This window comes from Mauremys reevesii, linkage group 2, assembly GCF_016161935.1.
Source record: "Mauremys reevesii isolate NIE-2019 linkage group 2, ASM1616193v1, whole genome shotgun sequence".
Taxonomy (NCBI): domain Eukaryota; kingdom Metazoa; phylum Chordata; order Testudines; family Geoemydidae; genus Mauremys; species Mauremys reevesii.
Genome location: NC_052624.1, coordinates 254331556 through 254354143, shown reverse-complemented (window position 1 = coordinate 254354143; position 22588 = coordinate 254331556). Strand labels below are relative to the sequence as shown.

Below are 22588 nucleotides of genomic sequence, written 5' to 3'. Positions count from 1 at the left end.
ACATAGATTTGACCAACTCTGACACTGGCAGATAAATAATCTGGGACAAACTGTCATGTTCTATGGCGCAGGAATGCACCGACACCTGAAGTTAAAGTGGGGCACCCACAGGAACACTACTCGAGAAAGACGAGAGTTATTAAGAAGTTTAAATTAATCTGATAAGTAACCTTCTGCCAGTTGGAGTGAACAGCAAGAAGAGCTGGGTTAAATATCTAGGGAGGTTCCTTTTCAACTCTGCTCGAGCCCCGACCCAGTAACCTGGGAAAATTTCACTCTACCCTCTGGGTGCCTCTAAGAGGCAATTCTTCCCCTCTTGCAAGCATAGAGTCTGTGGTAGAAAGAGTTTGTTTAATAAAGAAATAATTTCTAGCATTAGTCTGAAAAAAAGCACAAGAGGTATTCATAAACAGAAAAGCACGAGCAAGAGACCCTCCCCAGAGTACACTGGGCAGTGTCTTTTGCTTCAGATTCTTGTGTCCAACACCAAAGTTCTTGTAGTTTGCCCTTCCTCCCCCCCTTTGCACCCCACTCACAGTGGTTGTTCCTGGTCAGTGCAGATCCAAAGTCCAGAGGTACATTTCTGTGCATTCCCACAATAATTACAATACTGGTAACCATATTTCACTATCCCTACATTCAGTATTAAGGTGATTGGTAACCCAACACCAGCCAAAGTTGATCACTTTGACATCACTTTATCTGCGGAATTTGTTAGCAGAGCAAGAGAAAACTTTATTTACATAGATACACCCAAAGTCTCTCCCCATCCCAGCTAGCTGTCAGAGAAGCATTTATTCAGACCCTGCTTACACATATATTACAGTTGATTTCAGAGTTTGTAGACCAGGATAATAGCAGTGATGTTAAATCTGCCAGTCTCTCTGGACCACTCCAAATATGGGGTCCTTAGTCCATTGTTCATAGCTCTTCTTTGTTAGAAATCATAGTCCAGAGATAGCAGGAAAGAGGCAAAGAAGTGATGTCACAGGCTCCAATTTATACCCCCGCATTGCCTGGAAAGTTACTGTCTCAGAAATGGAATCGGGGATCTCATGTTCTAAGTGCCTTGCTGAGTCATGAGGCATCCATTGCCTACATGCTCCCTGAGGTATCCTCAGGAGGGGCTCACTGAAGAGTTGATTCTCCTTAATGGGCCATCAACACGTGGCTAACTAGCCTCAATGCAAATCTGTCTTTGCAGATGTTATCCAGGAACACAACATATCTGAGATACAACCATATAGCAAATATTCATAACTTTAGATACAATTATGATACGTAGGTTTAAACAAAATATTCATATTTAGCTACCCTAACTTTTCCAATGATACCTTACAAGACAAACTTTGTACAAGATTTATTGCAATTGTGTAACAGTGGTAGCAATAGTGATATATGTGGTCAGCTTTCTTTCTATACAGTGTCGTACAAACTGAGTCAGCTTTCCAATCTTTCTAATGGCAGCCTATCACAGACAACATGTTTATTTCAGTAAGTCCAGACATATTTCTCATTTGTCAGTCTGAAGTGAAGAAAAGATTGGATTATATATTTACTGTCCTTGCCAAAGGATGACTCTCGGTAACATCTAAATGGAATGGTGACTTTTTTTCCCAGAGCAGAATGAAATATTGAATGCTTAAGGCTGTGTCAGTCTTAGCCAAGAAGATTCTGGCTCCCTAAGCATGGCGAACTGCTGTTTGTTAGTACTTGTGACTTTTCAAACCCGTGGACCACAATCCCTTTAAGGCTATTGGAACCAATATTTCATCGTTTAAAGACTACTAGATTAAATGTGCAGAGTTGTATGCTTGGGACATCTGAATCTTTCCCCTCTAGATCACGAGTCTTAATGTGGCCTGGAAGGGAAAGATTCAGATCCCATTACCAAGCTCTGGAGCTATCCAGTCTCCTAATATCTTTGTTAACAACAAATCCTCTTTAATGAACAAATTGAAAAACAAAAACAAGGAGTTTGTTCAAAGTTACCTTTTATCTCTGTAGGAGTAGAATTCTATTTAACATGGGCTTGAAAACACCTGAGGGTGAGAGAACTCTGCATAATTCAGTCTATCATCTTTACTGCAGACAGTAAGGAATAAAAAGCAGAAAGAACACATTCATAGTTTTCATCCTTGCAATATCTATGCATAGCAGTATGTGGCAACAGATGCATCTTGTTATATAATAGAGATAAAGTAAGAACAGGTTTCCTACTGATTTTTTTCAATGAAAGAGCACTTCTGATAATGCGCCGCTTTGAAACAGTTGGTTATTCAAGTCACGACTCAGCAGTGACTGTGCATCTGCACAGAGTCATATATATCTATAGCAGCTGACTCATTTCCAGTTTTATACTGGTAAATCTTCATCACATATCAGATTACTGGTAATCAGGGAAAAAAAGATAGTGGCTAAATCTGGGATGTCCTTGAAGTAGTATTTATTTGTCAGGTAGAGACCAATGAAGCACATGATTCTCATATGTGCTTAAAATTACCTGTTTTGAAACACCTTCCTTTAGTACTGGAGGAGTGAGGAGGCGAAGGTTATAAAAGGTTCTATACTACCATGGAAAGCTTTAGAGATTGCATTTCCAAGTGGAGAGTTTTTAAAATCTTAACACACTTTAAATTTTCAAAATTCAGTACAAATATCAAACAATGTTTCTCTCAGTGACCCCAGCTACAAACTGAGCTTGATCAAACTTCCAGCTAAAGTAGTTTCTCACACAGCCAGCATGACACTGTTTAAGAGGCATTCTATCCTAGGCTCTGCTGTGGACAAGTGTCTATTTAGTGTGGAATTCTTAGCTTGGCTTTATCTCCTCTGTAATTGGCTAGGATCACCTAGGTGACTTTGTGCTTGGCTACCTTAGCCTGTATTGTCAAGTATTTTTCATTCAGCATCCATGAGCAGATGAAAACACTGCTACCTCTCACCCCACATCCTCCTCTGCTGATATCAAGAGTTTAAGGGACAGGGAAGAGATATCCTGATAGTAGGACATCAAGTGGACTTTCCATAGTCATTAAAAAGGTGGTTCTGTTTCCAATGCCCAGGAAGATTCATGCAGTTTGAGTTAACTTTGCTGCTTGTTCAGGGAGTCATGTTTGGTGAAATATGGGACAGCCAGTTGCAGCCAGTTGCCTTGTTTCCTCTTGACCCTCGTAGCGGTGGATGCGAATCAGTGCTTTTAAGAAGACCTATAATGGGTCTTCTGTCCTTCTCCTTAATCAGGTATTGCAGATGAGTCTGGGAATCCATGAACAGACCATGTCATCTTTGAAAATAGTAAAAATACCTTTTAGTTATTTAAAAGTATGTCCAATTATCTCCAAGTACGATGCATTTCTCAAACCCACACATAAGCTGAAATAAAAGCTGGCAAAGCTTAGCTCTCTGATTTGTTCCATAGACTGAACCATAGATGTGAAGGAATAAGTGACAGAATATGCTATAGCTTTTGGTAACCGGTACCCACTAGTTGACGGAGCAAAACTGTCTGCAATTAATTTAGTAAGTTTAATGCCAATGTTCTTGCACAACTGTACTAATTTTAACAGCAATCCATTTTATCACTCTAATGTCTGCAGCAGTTCCTAATACAGGAACATTTAGATGAGAAAATTTCTAAAAAAAAGATTAGGAAGCAATAAGTAGAGGAAAACTAATGTCCCCAAAATGCACTTATTCAGCATTGGACATGTAATCAGAAAGCAGTCAAACCATGAGAGGAAAATACTACTTGTGCTCTGACTGTGGACTGCCCACAATGAAAACTTTCTATACAGCTTAAGAAACAGCTAGTGAGCATGTCTAGTATCTGCCACACTCTATTTCTGGATGTTTCTGGGCCCTTTCAGCTGAGTTGTTATGCTCTGGACATTGCATGTGTGTGCAGACAGAGTATTCCAACTAAAATCCACGACTCCTTCCCACTGCTTCTCTCCCTGTCTTTGGGAGAAAGAAAGCCAGATGCTGTAGTATAAAGCATGTGGATGTAGTGCCCCCTATCCACCTGGTTACCTCCTTTAGTGCCAATCTCCTTATAGGTGTTGATGGACAGACCTGGGTTCTTCTGGATCCCATCTCCCACTCAGTAGGGTATAACTTCTTTATTTTCTTCCCATATGAATTTATTTGGTGGTGTCTCCACTCTCCTTGCTCTCCTGGCAGGGTCACCAGGGCAGCTTGGGAGGAAAATTCTAACCACAGGGTAACCTCCATTTACTTGCCAGATAGTTGGAGACTCCTAAGAAATAACAAACACATACAATATATTGTAACACAATAATTATAGTAAATAGGGGATAAATATAACATAACAGCGTAAAACACTATTCTGTGGGTCACTAGTGCCCATGCTGATAATACCCATGAATTCCCCCAGTCAAGTGACCTGAGATAGCAAACGTGAACAATTAGAGTCCTGTTGGTACACATACTTTGTAGGGGCCCTTGATGACCTGTGACCCCAATATCTTCTGTGCAGAAAAGGCAGAAGTATTTAATAAATATTGTTCTATATCTGGGGGAAAACAGAAGATGTAGTCATAGCACATGGTTATGATAACACTCTTTAATATCCTCCATAGATACTAGAGGAATGGAAACATAAGCTACTAAAGTTAGATATTTTCAAATCAGCAGGTCCAGATAATTTACATTTAACAGTTTTAAAAGAGCTGGCTGGGGAGCTTGCTGCACCATTATTGTTAATTTTCAGTAAGTCTTGGAGCACTGGGGAAATTCCACAAGACTGGAAGGGAGACAAAGTTGTGACAAATATTTAAAAAGAGTAAACAGGATGACCTGGGTAATTATAGACCTGTCAGTCTGACATTGAACCCAGGCAAGATAATGGAGTGGCTGATATGGGACTTGATTAACAAAGTATTAAAGGTGGGTAATGTAGTTAATGCAAATCAATATGGGTTTATGGAAAATAGATCCTGTCATACTCATTTAATATCTTTTCTTGATGAGATTACTATTTGGTTGATAAAGGTAAGTAGACTTCTATAAGGCATTTGAATCAGTACTGCACAACATTTTGATTAAAAATCTAGAGCAATATAAAATTAATATGGAACACATTAAATGGAATGAAACCTGGCTATCTGATAGGTCTCAGCTTTGTAACTGTAAATGACGACTCAACATTGAGTGGGTGTGTTTCTAGTGGGGTCGCACTATGATTTGTTCTTGGTCCTATGCTATTGACATTTTTATCAATGAGCTGGAAGAAAACATGAAATCAACAGCAATAAAGTTTGCAGATGACACATGAAAAATGGGGAAGTGGTAAAAATAATGAAGAAGACAGGTCACTGATTCAGAGTGATCTGGATCTCTTGGTAAACTTGGTGCAAGCAAACGATATGCATTTTAATGCAGTTAAATGTAAATGTACATATGTAGGAACAAAGAATATAGGCCATATTTCCAGGATGGGGGACTTTATCCTGGAAATCAGTGACTCTGGAAAAGATTTGGGGGTCATGGTGGATTATCTGATGAACATGAGCTCCCAGTATGACACTGGCCAAAAGACCTATTGCAATCCTGGGATGCAGGAACAGGATTGGAGCAGAAAGGCTATTTTACCTCTATATTTTGCACTATATGGTACAGTTTGCAAATGAATTGTAGCGCTGCAGTTTCTCTTTGAAGTCTGTTTTTGAAGTTTTTTTTGTTGAAGAATGGCTACTTTTAAATCTGTTCTTGAGTCTCCAGGGAGATTGAAGTGTTCTCCTACTGGCTTTTGTATGGTACCATTCCTGATGTCTGATTTGTGTCCATTTATCTATTTATTTATTTGTCTAATTTGTGTCCAAACTTAACACAATCAATTTGGGCTTGAATAGAGACTGGGAGTAACTGGCTCATTACAAAAGCAATTTTCCCTCTCTTGGTATTGACACCTCCTCATCAATTATTGGGAGTGGACCATATCCACCCTCACTAAATTGGCCTTCAACATTGGCTCTCCACTTGTAAGGAAACTCCCTTCTCTTCGTGTGCCAATATATATTTATGCCTGTGTCTGTAATTTTCACTCCATGCATCTGAAGAAGTGGGCTTTTTACCCACAAAAGCTTATGCCCAAATAAATCTGTTAGTCTTTAAGGTGCCACTGGACTCCTCATTGTTTTTGTGGATACAGACTAACATGGCTACCTCTCTGATACTTAGTAGTGCCACCAAGTATCATAATTGTAATTTGTAGACATCTTAGTCTTTATAGTGGAAAGATTTAAAATGGCTTATTTGCATAGCTTGTAAAGTGATGAAAATGAAGAAATCTGGTCTGTACAGATGATTAAATCTGGCATCTGTCAGTGATTAAATCTCTTGGAACAATCTAATTAAATTATTCCGAAGTACTGAAATGTTTGCTTCCTGCTCCAACCTGCAAATACAGACAGTAATGGCATAAATTCTATGCCATTACTGTCTGTATTTGCAGGTTGGAGCAGGAAGCAAACATTTCAGTACTTCAAAATAGATCAATTATTCTATTAGGTTACCTGGCCTGCACTTTCGGAATCCAAATTAAAAATGACCTTCAAAGGATTTTTTAAAAATTGATTTTGTCCTTTATTTTTGCTTCTTTATAATTTATAAAGGCCTGAAATATGTGTGTGTGATTTTTTTCCCTGCTTTTTTACCCTCTTAGAATGATCAGGAATGTCAATTCTGGTCTTCCTGAGTTTCTACAGAGGACCTTTGCAGGAGCTCAGATGTTTCGTGTCCGAAATGAAGAGTTAAACATCATAAATATTCATACAAAAGGTATAATTTCTCCCAAGTATTCATTAGCCATTGAAGTTATACATATAAAACCCAAAATCCCAAGAGTTTTTAATTAATCTGATTAAAACTCCTCCCCACTAAATTGTTCAGCTTTCAGTCTAGTTAAAGAAAAGACCTGGATTTCAAATACAACAAGCAAGCAGAAAAAAAATATTTTTGACAAGCATTTCAGGCCTTCTCTGTGGATCAAAAATGGGGCAGAAGCCCAATTTTATTTTCCCAGTCACATGTAAAGACTGTTTCTATCATTATGATCAGGAAGAGAAAATTCTCCCAAGTAAAAGCAGAACAAATTTGCAAGTGTTTTTAAAATCGCCAACCTCTGTTCAGAGTGCTTTCTTTTTTCTAAAAATGACATCTGCATCTGTTGATAAAGTCTTAGGTGTGGCTATTAAATAAATAACTGATAATTAAGGAGAAGGAGAGAGCAAGGAGTATTAATTCTATGCAAGGAAATGGAGCCAGCAATGCATGAGGCAAATAATCAATAACTTAAGGAAGAATGTACCCAGGTTGGAGCCATTAAATCTCACAAAGGGAAACACATCAAAGATAGTTCAACCTATGCAGATAAAACAATGACAGTTCTTCTGAGGAATAATAACTCAGTCTGCATGACATGGAAATACAGAGGGCCAGTGCTTCAGCTGGTGTAAATCAATCAAGCTTCTATAAAAGAATAGAAGCAGATGTCTTGAGGCCCCTTAAAAAGGCATATCTGGGTATCATCTTTGTGATTCTAGATTATGCCAGTTCATACTGTGAGGCTATACTTCTTAGATCAATGTCAGTTTGCACAAAAGCCCTAGTTATTGAAGGTGAAAATTGCCTGTGAGATTTTAACTGACCAAGGCCTCAGTTTTATAGCTAGACCATTGAGGGAATTGTTCTCCCTGCTAAAAACAGCAACAATTCAGACTTCCATGTACTGTATATGCATGGATGGACTCGTGGAACATTCCAGCAGAATTCTGAAGAAATGGCTGAAGAAGTTAAAGTGAATATGTGACACTGGGACAAGCTATCGCCCATATTTTTATTTGATCATTATAGCGCTACTTCAGTCACCTACCTGGATCATTCCATTCCAACTTTTGCACAAGCCCTAAGGTACCCTGATTTTAATAAAACGGACTAAAGGTAAGACAACCAGCAAACCAACCAGAAGAAATCTTCATATCACTCTGATATGTGGAAATGTGAGAGTTCTTGGTGCAACAATACACTCAATCTCAGGTTGGCGTAAGGACTTTTTAAAATAAGCTCCCATGAGCCCATCATTATTGCCCCTGGAGGCCACCTATCGTGTTTCTGAATTTCTTTCTCACTAAATAACAAAACTACAAAAGTTATCTAAAAGGACCATCTCTGACGAGTTTTGTAATATGAATAGAGATACAACATGTTGCAGTACTTACAGTGGATGGGGGGAGGGAGAGACAGTTTCACTTTTCCCCTCTGTCCAAAACAGGCAGTCTCCAGCTTTCTCAGTTTTTTTCCTTTTATAAAGTAGGAAGAGAAAAGGGTAGCAGCAAAACCATCTACAACTCCTCTTCTACCATCATCCTGTGCAATAGAGTTCAAGAGTTGTACAACAATGGAAAAGATGACAATGGAAGGTGTCCATATGAACCATTTTATGTTCCAATGTCAAATTAAATTTAAGTAGAGGAGGACTCATTCAATCAATCAAACAAAAACTGGTTATAACATAACTCATTGTATTGTTCTGAAGGGATGTTGCAAAGAAGTGAATCTTAAAGAATTTTGAAGGAAGACAACTATGCAGAATATCACTAAAAATCTAAATAATTGAACTAAAATATTTCAGGTTTATATTTAAACCAAGAAATAAAAATTATACTGAACCAAGGACTAGAATTTATTGTATTTATTGTCAAAGATGCACTGTTTCAAAGAGGGAGTAGAAGAAATTTAATGTCATAGTCTCAAGCCCAATGCTGGAAATTACAAGTAGAGCTCTTTCAGACTTTTGATTTCCTTGTGTATTTGGGTTTAAGAAATCGTCGGTATTTTGTAGTTTGTAATAAATAATGTCTCCAAGATATAATTTAACCTGACAACTTAAATGAAAAGAGAAATTATGGTTCATAAGGCTCTTTACTAAGCTCCTTTTGTATAATTAACAATGAAGTTAATGAGTACTACTGAGCACTGCCTTATGGATCAGTTGCATCTTAACATGGTGATGTAATTAATAGTTCAAGACCATGGTAATGAAATTTATTTTATTAGAGACTTTGTTTCTCATAAGTTAATCAAGATGTTATGCAGGCCTAAATTAAATGGACAGATTTTTAATAAGTCTTAATAACCTATAGTAGCACCTAGCACCTAGCACTGCAGTATAAGCTATTCTTAGAAGCATTTTGGCATCAATATTTGTAATCACTGCTAATTTTTGAAAATCATGGAGGATTTCAGTTCATTCAGATGTGAATTAGGTGCTGCAGCACTGGGAGAGACGTGTGCCTCCTGCTCTTAGGCAGCAGCAATGTCAAATCTAACCAACTTGTTTTCCTCCAACAGGCTCCAGCATCCAGTCAGATGTGACAGGAAATCAGGACGGTAGTGGGAGACAGGTGCCGTTGTCAGCTGCCAACCATTGAACCAGAGCCAGTGATTCAGTTCCATTCAGGTTCTCATCTTAGAGGCTCACTATTGTAGTACTGGTGCACCTTCCAGTAGTGCACTAAGCAATGTGACTACACATCTGTCACGTGTTGTTTGTTCTCTCATCCTGTCCTAAGGGGAGAAGGCATGTAGTGGAGTGTCTTGTTTTGGTAGTTTTGTTGTTGTGGGCTTTGTTTAACAAATGTATAGCTACATGTATACTTAGAGAAGACTAAGGCAAAGAAAAGTCTTACACAGGTCACATGCGACCACAGGAGTCAGCCCACGCAGTGGATCAGAGGTCATCGAGCATTGTAATTGACATCCTACATGAGCAACATTACGCAGCTGGGCATAGAGGCAAAGGGGAACAGCTGATGAGCACACACTGTGCTGCATAGGGAAAGTTACAGGTAAGAAAACAGAGAAATAAGCACAGTGAGTGAGACCGCAATAAATCAAAGTGGACAACGTGCTGTGCCATGCACGGTGTGGGCCCTCATTGCCCCCATGTGTTCTAGCTGGATTGTGATGTTTTGCCTTAAGTATGGAACTTGGCAGGAGTCCATTGCAATGTCCTTCCTCAGCATGCTGAAGAAGCATCTCAGACCAAGGTGGGGCAACAGTAGAGCAAACCTCACTTGCACCCACACACTGTGTGTCGAACTGCATTTACCCCATGCCCAGACCTGCCAGGCCCCACCAGCATGTACACATTTCGCTCTCTGTGACTCTGCACACAGTGTGCAACAGGGTGCAGTAGATTGTGCACCTTGCGTTTTGTACCTCTGACATGTGCCCTAGCCTCCATGCTCCTACATACAAACACACACTGCCCACTGAATTGGGCCATATTTCTTTGTATGCTGGTTTATACCACTCTGCATTCTGATTGTCTGGTTCTGCTGATAGCCTTGCAGAGGATTTAAAAACTGAAACACATGATGTTACATTAGTCTTATCACAGAAAACTTCATTTTCACAAAGAGCCAAGCACATGCTATGTAAATGAGCTGGAGGCGGGAAATACTGGAAAAAAGGATAACGGCCTTTCTTCCCGCCACACTATTTAAGTGACTGCTTCAGGCTTTAGCAGCAACATTAGTTATAGCTGGTAGCTCTAGCTCCCTCCTTCCACCTTTGTTCTGGTGCTGTCAGTGGGGTATTATCCCACTTAGAAAAAGAGAAAATAAAATGAAAGTAAAACAGACCTCAAATGGATTCCCTTGGCCAGAGCTTTCATTTTTGATCTGCAGATTGTATGAATGATTCTCTATCAAATGTCATATGTTACCTTGTCTACCTCTGTGTTATACAGACAAGATGCATTATAAGAGCAGCAGCCATTTCTTCAAGATTCATTAGTCATTTGTAGAAGATAAGTGATCTTTAAGTCTGGTTTTATTGTGACTTTCAAACATCTCATAACCTAAAAAGGCTCATTTTTGCAGTAATTTAAATATTAATGAGCTTCATTTTCTCCTCAGGGAGTAGGATTTAATCATCAGCTTTCAGTTGGGAATCATTTCTCGAACATGGAAGTTTTAAAATCTGTTCTGTGGACACACCATTTTGATTTGAGTCAAAGACAAATATTCCTAGAGGGCAGATCAGAGAGTGCTGTTTCTTTTAGTTCATAAAGATTTATAAGAGGGAAAGCCGAAGCAGACACTATACTCCAAACTGTGGGTGGGTTCAGATTTGAATCATCAGCCCTTATCTTCTAAAAAAGGGCCAAATCTGAAAGTCAAATCCTGTGGGACAGGTTCAAGCTTCAAGAAGCCGCCCTGCCCTTGTCCCCACACCCTAGTCCTGTCTGTGCTTCCCACAGACTTTATTCCCCGCTGGATCCTGCCTCCAGCCATCCATTCCCCCAATAAATCTCATCCCTCCTGCCCCATTTAGCAGTGTTGTCTGCTGATCGAGGGTCCAGGTGACCTTCAGTATCTACCTTCTCATAAGATCTTTGGAATGGTCCAAGCTGTCCACTCCCGCTTTGGACATCTTGGGAGGGGGCTGAAAACAGGCCCCTCTCCATTTTCAAATGAATGGGGTCTACAGGCTACCGAGTTCTCAGCCACTGAAGGGCTGTGTGATTTTAGTACATTTCTAAAGGTTTCTCTGAGCTTTTCACTCTCACTTCTCTTCCCCCGTTCAGTCCACTAAAGAGTGGGATTCTCATCTGACAGCCACAATAACTTTTATTAAGGCTCTTGCTGAAACCAGATCAATCACAGCCCACAGCTTTCGCAGGAAGGGCCATCACAGCCAATAGGGGTGAGAGGGAGCAGTACAGTTATTTAAATATCCGGAAGAGGTAACTCTTTGCTGCAGAAGCACATGGCACTGCAGCTCTAGATGACAATACCAGGATACTTCTAAATTTGCTTGGAGACATTTCTCCAAGGAAATGTCTGGCAGGAAAGGGGTTGGTGGTAGCCTTGCTTTGAAGATATTTGAAAATACAAGATATTGGGTTAAATTCTGGCCCTGTTGAAATCAATAGGAGTTTTGCCATTAACTTATGTGGGGCCAGGATTCCATCCATTATTCCTATCTTGTAATATAGTAATTTCAGGCTTTCTTTTGGTACGCCCGTGTGTGTTTGCATTAAAAAATGGGCAAACCATGTCTTACCCATTAAGAACCTCAGTAATGTACCAGAATAGAATCTGAGTCTTCTAAACCTGATCACTAATGCACAGCAGGATCCCCAGCATTTGCATTCCCTACCTCCTACAGCTTTCAATAAGGTATTCTGGCCAAATTCCACCATAATTATCAGACATTTCTGTCTTCGACCCTGCCTGTGTATTTTGCGAGGAAGTATGGATCTGGTACATAATATACCACAGAATGCATGTGGTGTGGAAGCCTCACCATTTTGTTATTTATACATCGCCTTTATTATGTATTCAGAGCCGGTAGTGCTAGGTCACTAGCATACAAACTGGAACTACTGTTTTGAGGCACAGCAAAAGAGTCTGGAGACCTTTTGGGCCCCATGCTGGAATCTTCTCCAAGAACATTCTTTATTTTTTGATTAATGGGATTGTGACACTGCACCATTTATTCATCAATCATTATGATATGATTATGGCATAATTATGGTGCATTTTGTACATGATAAGTCATGTGAGGTGTCATTGAAAAAGTTGATTGGCTAAATATGATTATCCTATTTGTATGCATGTATCATTTTTGTATCTGAAGTTATGAATATTGACTAGAGACCTGTATTTCAAATGGGCTTACTCTGGAAAACACCCACAGCCAGACTTTCAGGTATAACAATGAAGAAGTTAGACGCAGCGGATGGCCCATCAGCAAAGACAACGGACTGTGGAATAGCTTAACCTTCCTGTGGGTGTTTTGTCCAGCCTGTAAGCAATGGCTGCTATAACACTGCAAGGTCATGTGACCAGGCCATGTCCCTGGACTCCATCTTGTAATGTCTGTATTTTTCCACAAACCGGTCTGGGAACGAAGTTTTGAAACAAAGGGTTCCCACCATATGCTAAAGCTATATAAGGGAGTGACATCATTGGTGTTCTTCACTCCCCACACAAGAAGACTCCAGGAAACACCTGTGGAAAAAAGACTGAACTGGGGGAAGTGCTGGACCCAGGCTAATGGGATTTCTAGCCTGTGTATGAAGACCTGAGAAACCCAAGCTGTAAAGCTAATGCAGCTTGTGCCTTAAGAATCTACTAATCTGCCTGTCCCATCAGTTAGTGTGAGAATCTGCTAATTCATATCCAATCTATCTAGTATATTAAGCTTGGTTTGCATTTTTGTTTATTTGCTAGGTAATTTGCTTTGATCTGTCTGCTATCACGTATAATCACTTAAAATCTATCTTTTGTAGTTAATAAATTTATTTTATGTTTTCATTTAAACCAGTGAGTTTGGAGTGAAGTGTGTGGGACTCCTAGCTCAGAGGAGTTGTTGCATATTCCTTTCCATATTGAGGGGGAGGAGAACTGGATAATAAATTCATACAGGTTGGAGTTTGGACCAGGGCAGGGTGGTACTGCTCTGGGGTCCTAGGCAGGAAAGCTGGGGGTTATTTTGGCTGTAGCCTCTCTATTGTTGGTTCACATGCAGTGGCTGGTCAGAGAGCCTGCATGTAACTACAGCTGGGTGTGTGTTTGCTGGTGGAAGTGTAAGACCAGGCGCGTGTCTACAGCTTGTCAGAGCAGCACATTGTGAGAGGGAGCCCAGGCTGGTGGGTCAGAGGGCTCAGAGGTACCCCAGTTCCAGGTGGCCACCCCGGGAGGAACCCACCACAGGGATTTGTTGACAAGAAAGACAACCTATTATACCTAATGAAAGTCATAATGAGAAGTTGAGCCACAGGGGCCCATGGAGGGAAGGCAGGCGCACCTATTGGTGGTGAGGGAGAAAGTTTTGTAAAAGCAAACATTTTAGGGTAGTCTGAACCAAATTTCTGAACATCTAGGTCGTGTTTAGATATGATTCCATGCTGCAAAGTTCAGATTGGTTAGAGCTGGAGTTCTGGCTCAGGGCCACAGCTGTAAAAGCCTTCGTGAAAGTGTTTGTACTACTGGAATGATCAGCATCTCTGCTGCTTACACAGAGAAGCTGAAAATACAGTATATAGTTTTATTCTATTCATTATCTTTACATTTGCTAAGCAAAGCTGAATTTATTCTGAACAGACACTTCATACTGTTACAATTGTTCTATTTCCTTTTCCCTCAAGTTCATGCAACACAATAAAAGGCAAATTGAATTGAGATAAAATACTTGTTTAATATCCTTGCTCATGGATTTTATTGCCTAGTATTTAAAAGGAATTGAGCTTTAGGAACTTTATTTTTAATCTATGAGTGATTATACTGAATGCTTTGGGGGATGTCTTAGCAATATATTTGCCGCTGCTACATCTTTTAGATAGGTCTGGGAGGTGTCTGAGTTATAGCAGGTGGTTAGCTACCAGATGCTGCTGCTTTGATAAGAGCCCAGTAAAGCAGCAGATACTAAGATGCTAAAACACTCACTTCCCCAATCCAATCCATGACAAGATGCCATTTTGATTAGTGTCCTTGCAGCTGCATTGAGACCTCTTAATTTTACTGGAGAATAGCTTTGATTTGTTTATAATAGGGAACCTTGATAAACCTGACAGTATTTGACACACAGAAGCAGCAATATTTTTAAGGTAATGTTACACTCTTTAAAGGCATACAGGACAAGAGTATCAGAAAATTGAATATTTAAGATAGCACTTTCAACTCTTGAGGGTAATGTGACATTAATTCATATATAGATGGGGGCTGTACTATAACGCAAGAACCTTTAGAGTGTATTTTTCCTATTGTCAATTGCCAAGATATTTGAAGCATAAATAAGCACTAAGTTCAAAGGAATTTGCCCATTATACATGTCAGATTTACAAGTCTAGGTCCACAGAATAGGTATTGTATGAATAATGACTGTGCAAATGGTAAGGCCATTGGCAAGAAGCTCCACTATTGCACTCCACCAGTCCACAGAGGGACAGGATGAGGAACAGGAGAAGAGCCAGGAGAGCCATTGAAATTAAAATTCTGCTCTGCACGTAAGTGGACAGATTCTCAGCGGGGGTGATCACTGAAGTCAAAAGAGTTACACAGATTTACAGAAGCCGTGAATTGGGCCCAATGTTTGCAATGTCATAGTAAGCTTTATGCACAGAGTTCATAAAAGGTTTTCCATGTTGTGACAGACCCAAACCAGTGGGGTACAGGAGTCTGGTAGAGGGCAAATATACTGGTCACTGGATGAGTAGTTTTCTGTTCCCTGAGTGACCAGAGCAGGGGCTGCACTAGAGTAATCAGGAACCTGCTAGAACCAATTAAGTCAGACAGGCTGATTAGAACTCCTGCAGCCAATCAAGGCAGGCTAATCAGGGCACCTGGGTTTAAAAAGGAGCTCACTCCAGTCAGGTGTGGGGGGCGGGAGCCAGAGGAGAGGAAGTGCGTGTGAGGAGCTGGGAGCAAGAGGCACAAGGAGCTGAGAGTGAGAGGGTGTGCTGCTGGAGGACTAAGGAGTACAAGCGTTATCAGACACCAGGAGGAAGGTCCTGTGGTGAGGATAAAGAAGGTGTTTGGAGGAGGCCATGGGGAAGTAGCCCAGGGAGTTGTAGCTGTCGCACAGCTGTTATAGGAGGCACTATAGACAGCTGCAATCCACAGGGCCCTGGGCTGGAACCCGGAGTAGAGGGCGGGTCCGGGTTCCCCCCAAACCTCCCAACTCCTGATCAGACACAGAAGGAGTTGACCCAGACTGTGGGGAAGATCACTGAGGTGAGCAAATCTGCCAATAAGTGCAGAACCCACCAGGGTAGAGGAGGAACTTTGTCACAATGTAAACCCTATTGTAATGTCAAGTACTCTCCTAATTTTGATAAGGTATGTAATTTTAATAGCTTAACTGTTGGCTACATGCATTGCCCATTACCTTGCATCAGCTCAACCAAAAGGCACTGGCCACATGGGTTTCCACTCTCAGAACTTGTATTCTTCATCCTCTATAGTACAGTTATAATTCTGCAGAAATAAAATACAAGAAAGACTGGTGTTCTATCTTCCACCTGCCAAGTTGTATGGAAATCAAAGGCACCATCCTTGTGACCTTTTGGAGGAGTCAAAAAAAGTGCTGGACAGCCAAGCTGTTGGTCACATTCTGAAGATCTCCATTTAACTGCTTCAGGAAAAACTTATTGTAAGTTTTGTAGTTGACACTTGTAGCTGACAGATGAGGTCATGTAACTGCATTTTGACAGCAGATCAGCTAAAATTGAAGAGGTCCTTCACTGTAAATGCATTAAAGAATGATAAATGTATCTTTGCCACTTTTCCAGATTCATGATTCAATGACACCAGCCAAGCAGATAGACTTGTGAAGGTGCCAGCTACATGTCAGGAATGATTAATGAAAAACAAGAGGATTTTGACCACTGATATTAGGTGGCAGAGGAAGGAGAATGCAAGGAAAATCTAATAAAATAGTTACCCAGGAGTCAGGAGCTGCTGCTACTCCCCAGTAGTGTTATCAGAATTACTACCTCTCATGGCTTTCTTCCTCAGCATTGTAATTTACCATAATACATAAGATATACCTGAAGAGCTCAGAAACTTAGCACATCAATGCACATTTTGGTAGCCCATTTTCTTCATATGGCTTCACAGAGGGGAACATTACACTTATGTTCATATTTTCCAAGGCCAGAAGGGACCATTGTGATCATCTAGTCTGAGTTCCTGTTTAATACAGACCATAGAACTTCCCCAAAATAATTCAGATATCTGCACTGGCTTCCAGTTAGCAAACTTCAAAGCATTGTTTTTTTCCTATTACTTCAAGTCCTAAGTGGTCTGGGTCTAGATTACCAGAGGGACTACCTGTCTCCTTGTGATACCACAGTAGTTGAGACCTGATAAAGTACCATGTTGACCTTCATCTGGTTTAAATAGACTATGGGAGGGTGGTATGTCATTTGAGACCTGAGGCCCTCATCTACAGAACTAGTTTCTGCACTCTGTCAGACACATCCAAGTCTCTTGAACTTCTATCAAGACCTCTTTTTCCCAGGAAATTAAGAAGATACATATTGATTTGGGGGAGGGTTATTATCATTCTGACTAGCTAATCTAGATTAGTTTTTCTCTTGCTTGTTTGCTGATTCTGGTTTGATCAGTCATAGCTGAATGTATACCTTTCCTTTCAATCATTTTTGACTAGTCGAATATATTCAAACACCCATACAAAACAAAACTAAGTGTACGCCAAGTGTCAACCTGAGAGCCTCTCCAGTATATGCCATTAATGTGTAGAGTGAAAGATACACTGGTCTCATAATAATGCTGTGCATAAAGAGTACTTCTAGACTCTTCATGAGCCAGTGATATTGACAGATCAGCTTCTTATTGTGGGGGTGGCAGATGGGTGAGGGAAACAATTATTTTATGTATACAGGGTTCAAATGGTAACAAATGGAACTCCCTCTCTTCCATCAGATCAATAGATGTTTTCAAGCCCTGCTTTTACCTTTGTGAAAAGAATGGGGAGGAATATCAAATTGTTTTACATCTTTAGGGCTATGGAAAATAAATCGACTTAACCATACATTTTAGTGACCTGTTTTCTTCAGCTGCCACAAATGAATATTCATTCTCATCAAATAAGCAATATCTTGTAGTTTATGAATAACAATGCAGAGAAACAAAGGACAGTACCCCAAGACCAATATCATGCTGAGAAGGCTTGTGAACGTCTGTGACCTGGAAAAGAACACAACAACAGAGCTATCTCCTTGATGCCAGTCCCGACTGGAGTTCAGTACAGTAGTACTCCCCCACAGTCTGAGCCAGCCTTAAATATTTATCATGTTACTTTAAAGAAAGCTAAAGCAGGAGCAACTCCAGGTTTTAAAAATAGAAAGTATATTTTAAGAGATGATGCAGCTGCAAATAAGCACTATTGAAAGCAGTTGTGGCACTAATACCAGGAGCAGGGGCAGCTGGAATGAAGGGAGGTTCAGAAGCCAGAAAAGAGACAGGAAAACAAGGAGTTTCTTTTCAAAAATATATTTTAAAAAATTGTACTATCACAGTCTTTTTATTTCTAAATTACATAAATCCTAGAGAAACAGACTTTATAATGGAAATTGTCACAACTTTAACAGCACTTCTATAACATCAACCTTACTTTTTATGCAGGACTTTTCAAAAAGAATGCTCTTGGTACAAAAGGAGTGAGTGAGCTCCTCTAAGAACTAATTTTACAGTGAAAGTTATCAAATAAGTTCAGGTACCCCTCCCAGATTTTATTTGGAGAGATCCCCGAAACAAGAAACAATTGTCAAAATGTGACTGGATTTTGCATTTGTTGCCCAGCAACATGCCAGCAATTAGGTTTTTTTATGGAAACAAGATTTCCAATTTAACTATCTATGCCAGACACACAGAATGCTGAAAGTGTGTGAAACTGTCCACCCACTGTGTTTACAACAGCAGCAGATACTGCAGGGATTGAACACCGAAAAGCATAAAACTATAGAAGAGAAATAACATGAAGTAGGTCATTATTTCCCTAGAATATGGTACAGAGAATTTGAAAGTTGGCCTTATGGTCCCTTTTGTTACCAGTAAGACAGGGCTCTCTGGATTTTTACCATTTATGTGAGAAAAAAGGACAAACAAGAGATGATAGTGCTACTCCCATGTTACTCCTGGGAGAATTCTGCACCACTGTGTGCGTGCAGAATTCATGTCCCCCACAGACTTCTTGGCTTCCACATGGAAAAATGGCTTTCTGACAGGGAAGCAAAGGGAAGCCACAAGAGAAGTCAAGTGCCTCTCCCCAGCAGTGTGGGTGATCATTTTGGGCTCCCCAGGCAGCCTGCAGAAAGGTAAATCACTGTAGGGGGGAGAATGGGGCTGGGTATGCCCTGGCTGGTAGCTCCTTTCTTGTGCTGGGGTCAGCTGCTAGTCTGTCCTGAGCTGTCCTGGGCTGGGGAGGATGTGACTTCCTCTTCCCCTGCAAGGAGCAGCTGGGGTTGGGACAGACCCACCCCGAAACCTCCCCTGGTTGCAGAAGCTCTGCTGCCCACCTCCCGCTTCCTGCCCCCATCGCTTCTCAGTCGTGGAAGGTGGGGTCACTATACAGGGAGCTGTGCCCCCATCTGCCCACCCCCCATGCATCCAGAACCCCCCACCAAGCCTCCACCTCCACCCCACCAAGCCTTGACCTCTGCATGCAAAGCCCCACTTCTCCCAGACCCCTGCCGAACCCACCACCCTAGGAAAGTAGGTCCAACTGTCTTGACTGGTGGCAAGGAAGTCTGGAAGTCTTAGATCTCACACATCATGCATTGCTCTCACCCACTGGGGGGAACTTGCAAGAGCTATACTGCCATCTCAGCAGAATGCTTCCTCTTCTGGACCCTCTGTGATCAGTATAGCATCAGTTAACTATGTCAGCTTGGAAGAGGAGGAAAGCACAGTATGTCTTGGAGCTCAGCACAAGAGATTTATAATCTCCTTCCTCCTCAGGCATTGGTGTCTGTTCCCTCTCCGCATCTTCTTCTTGAGTTGCCTAAGCAAACTGTCATTCCAAACTTCTTTGGGACCCTTTGGAGCCCAGCATTTCATCTGATAGAGTTGGTAAATGGAGAGCTCTTTGAAGCTTCAAGTGCTGTTTTATCAGCAGTGCAAAGTGAAAGAATGTCATCTGTGATAACAATCTTCCACCCTTTACTCCTTCCAGCTCATTCCCTTACTATTTTCTCATTCACCAGCTGTGAGAAAGGGAAATATTACTTGCTCCCCAGATTTCTTCAGCTTTGGACTGGAATATATGTAGGCACTTGCTTAGGGTTAGAGGCTATATTTGCAATAACTTGCTCATCGTTTGCTTATGTGTAGTGTGTATCTAACTTTCTGTGAGTGCACAAGAGGAGAGGATCACTTGCATCCCTATTCAGGGGACTAACAAAATGAGAAGTCTACAAAATCTAGACTATTACATTTAGGGCAAACAGACAGCAAGTGTGAAAAATCAGAATGGGGGTGGGGGGTAATAGGCTTCTATATAAGAAAAACCCTCAAATATCAGGACTGTCCCTATAAAATCAGGACACCTGGTCACCCTCATTACATTCGACCTCTTCCATCCCCCACCCCCAAAAAAGAGGTGGTAGTGCAAGATTGTAGTCCTACTCATATTTTTAAAAAGTGTTCTCAGTGACTGCTCTGCCTTGCATTCCCAGATTTGTGCCTGCTTCAGGCATCTTATCTCCATTACGACCATTAATGTGCAAGCCCTCCTCATCTCAACATGGGCAGTGGAATAAAGCCACAGTCTTCCAAAGACTTAAAACTGGTCCTGCTTAAGAAGCTTCCAGTGAAATCTTAGAGGCCCAAAATTCCAGCTTTTGGGCTCAGCTCAAAGCAGTTGTCTCCTTTTTATTTTTGCATCAGTTATCACTACACAGTCACTATCTCAAAATGAGGACCAACTTCCCAGTGTATTGAACCCTGATCATACACCATTGATTGCAGTTCTCCCTGTACCAAGTCTGTTCTCTGCAGAACTCTAGTTTGCTCTTCATTTCCATATGTTACCACTCAAGTGCAGTAACTGTTTCTAGCTTTCTCACTACCACATTGCATGCATTTGGCTATAATCATAGATTTTTATAAGCTCACATTGGCTGTTGTATTGTTCTGTTTTAATTCTATTGTATTTAAACTGCATGTTCGATGACTTAGGTATAGTTACAGTGGGGAAAGCTTTATCGATCATCATTTTTATTAAAGCAGCATTTCCATGCTATACACCATGCTCCAGAAAGAGTCAGTGACCACATCTGTTTTGTATGGTTTTACAGAGGTGGGTTATCTCTGGAGATTAAGGATCCTTTTATAACACCTTAGCAAAAAAGGTTACGACAGAAACCAGGAACTATGGCATGCTCAAAGCAAATTCATAACTTTGCTAGACACTAAAAGTCATGGACTTAATAAACACACTGGTTTATGGTTTATTGCAACAGTCTGTAACCCACTAACCCCCCTTTTTTGTCTTATGACTGCAGAGGTGTTAACTGGCCACTTCACCTTGAATGTTCTCTTGCAACATGTGTTCACTCCTTAGCTTAACAACCTGTTCCATCTTGTATTTAGCTGTGACACTCTGAGTGCCTTTCCCAGACCTGAAGAAGAGCGCTGTGTAAGCTTTAAAACTTGCCTCTTTCGCCAACAGAAGTGGGCCTAATAAAAGATATTACCTCACCCACCTTGTCTCACTACTGCACAAAACAGTCATTTATCAAAAGAGAAACAAAATGAATCAGATGCCCTTTCAGGCACTGAAGCAGGCTAGAAGATGTGTTTTAATCCTATTCCCTGAGAAGCAGCGATTACATGGCCCTTCATTTTCCTCATTCTAGTGAAGCTTACTGCTGAGTTGTTAAGTTAGGATGTTGCTCATCCCACACTAAGTCTTTCTTTAGTTGAGGGTCTTAAAACTGAAATCTTAAAACGTTAGGGCTGCTTTAAAACTGTGCTCAAAAAGTGTGGGTCACATCTAGTTTTATCATGCAGTTTCCTTGAAAGTGGTCCCAGTTAGGTTTTTAGCTGTCCAGTGACATTGTAATTAGAATGGATTTTCACAGTTAGCTCAGGATGGGATATTAGGATCAGAGACTTTGAGCAGTGCTAACCTTTAGAGCAACTACTGCGATTTCAGATTTCCATGACACCGGATGACACCCATTTAATCCATTTTCAAACCTGCTGAGCTGTGTTTAAGAAGGCTGGGGAAGTGGATTTCACACAAAGACACATCTGCCCCTTTTAAAATCTACCTTATCACTAAGGCATGTATTCAGACAAGCTGCCTGACACCGATAGTATTTAAGCAAAAAATTAAAGTTTTTTTGTGGTCTATGTCCACCACCTGATTCTGGTAGACGTCAGACAGCCAAAGCTGGCTCTTTTCCATGAGACAAAATAGAGTGCAATTAAATAATGCTGTCCACAATAATACATGCCTAATGTAAGCATATGAGTGTTTTGAGGTTTTTTGAGGGAAGTGTTTATTTTACACAACACTAGTTCAATTGCTAGAGCTCTATATTTCCACCTCTCTCTTTAAATGTGTCAAGGTGAGCATAGCTCTGGGAAGCAGAAAGTGCTTTGCTTCAGAGATCCAAGATCCTTGCAACACTTCCATAGTGAATGTGAGTTTACAGATGAACTAAGATTCACCTGATTTGACAATACCCTGCTATGAGTGTACCGCACAGACTTCATTGTGTCATCCCTAATCAGCAGGCCTATAAAGGCAGCCAAGCACCACATGAGCCAGCAAACAGAGCTGAAATCTGGGAATTTTGAGTAGGAATTTGTGATGGAGTGAGTGGTGTTCTGTTTGTGTGTGTGGCTTTTCTGTTTTTGGTTGTTGTTGTTTTTTGTGGTGACAGGAGCTTAGGAGAGAAGGCTATTACAGCTACAGAAGCAGCAGTGTTAGTGATCCAAAGAACGGAAGAGATGAAGATTACTGAATGTACATTATTCTAGAGACTATATTCTAGAGAGGGTACCTGAAAGGTACGTTGTTT

General features: G+C 40.8%; 1 long non-coding RNA gene across 3 annotated transcripts in view; it reads left to right on the top strand.

The window, feature by feature from the left end:
- The window catches only part of LOC120397971, a 70124-nt gene that overhangs the window by 21498 nt on the left and 26038 nt on the right, over nucleotides 1-22588 (top strand). The window contains exons 3-4 of one of the 3 annotated variants that reach the window (XR_005594108.1): nucleotides 9373-9869; nucleotides 16325-16454. The exons of 1 other annotated variant lie outside the window; for it this stretch is intronic. This is a non-coding gene — a long non-coding RNA (uncharacterized LOC120397971). Of the gene's footprint in view, nucleotides 1-9372; nucleotides 9870-16324; nucleotides 16455-22588 lie in introns of those variants that run through there. One more of the 3 variants, XR_005594107.1, reaches the window with a different exon arrangement.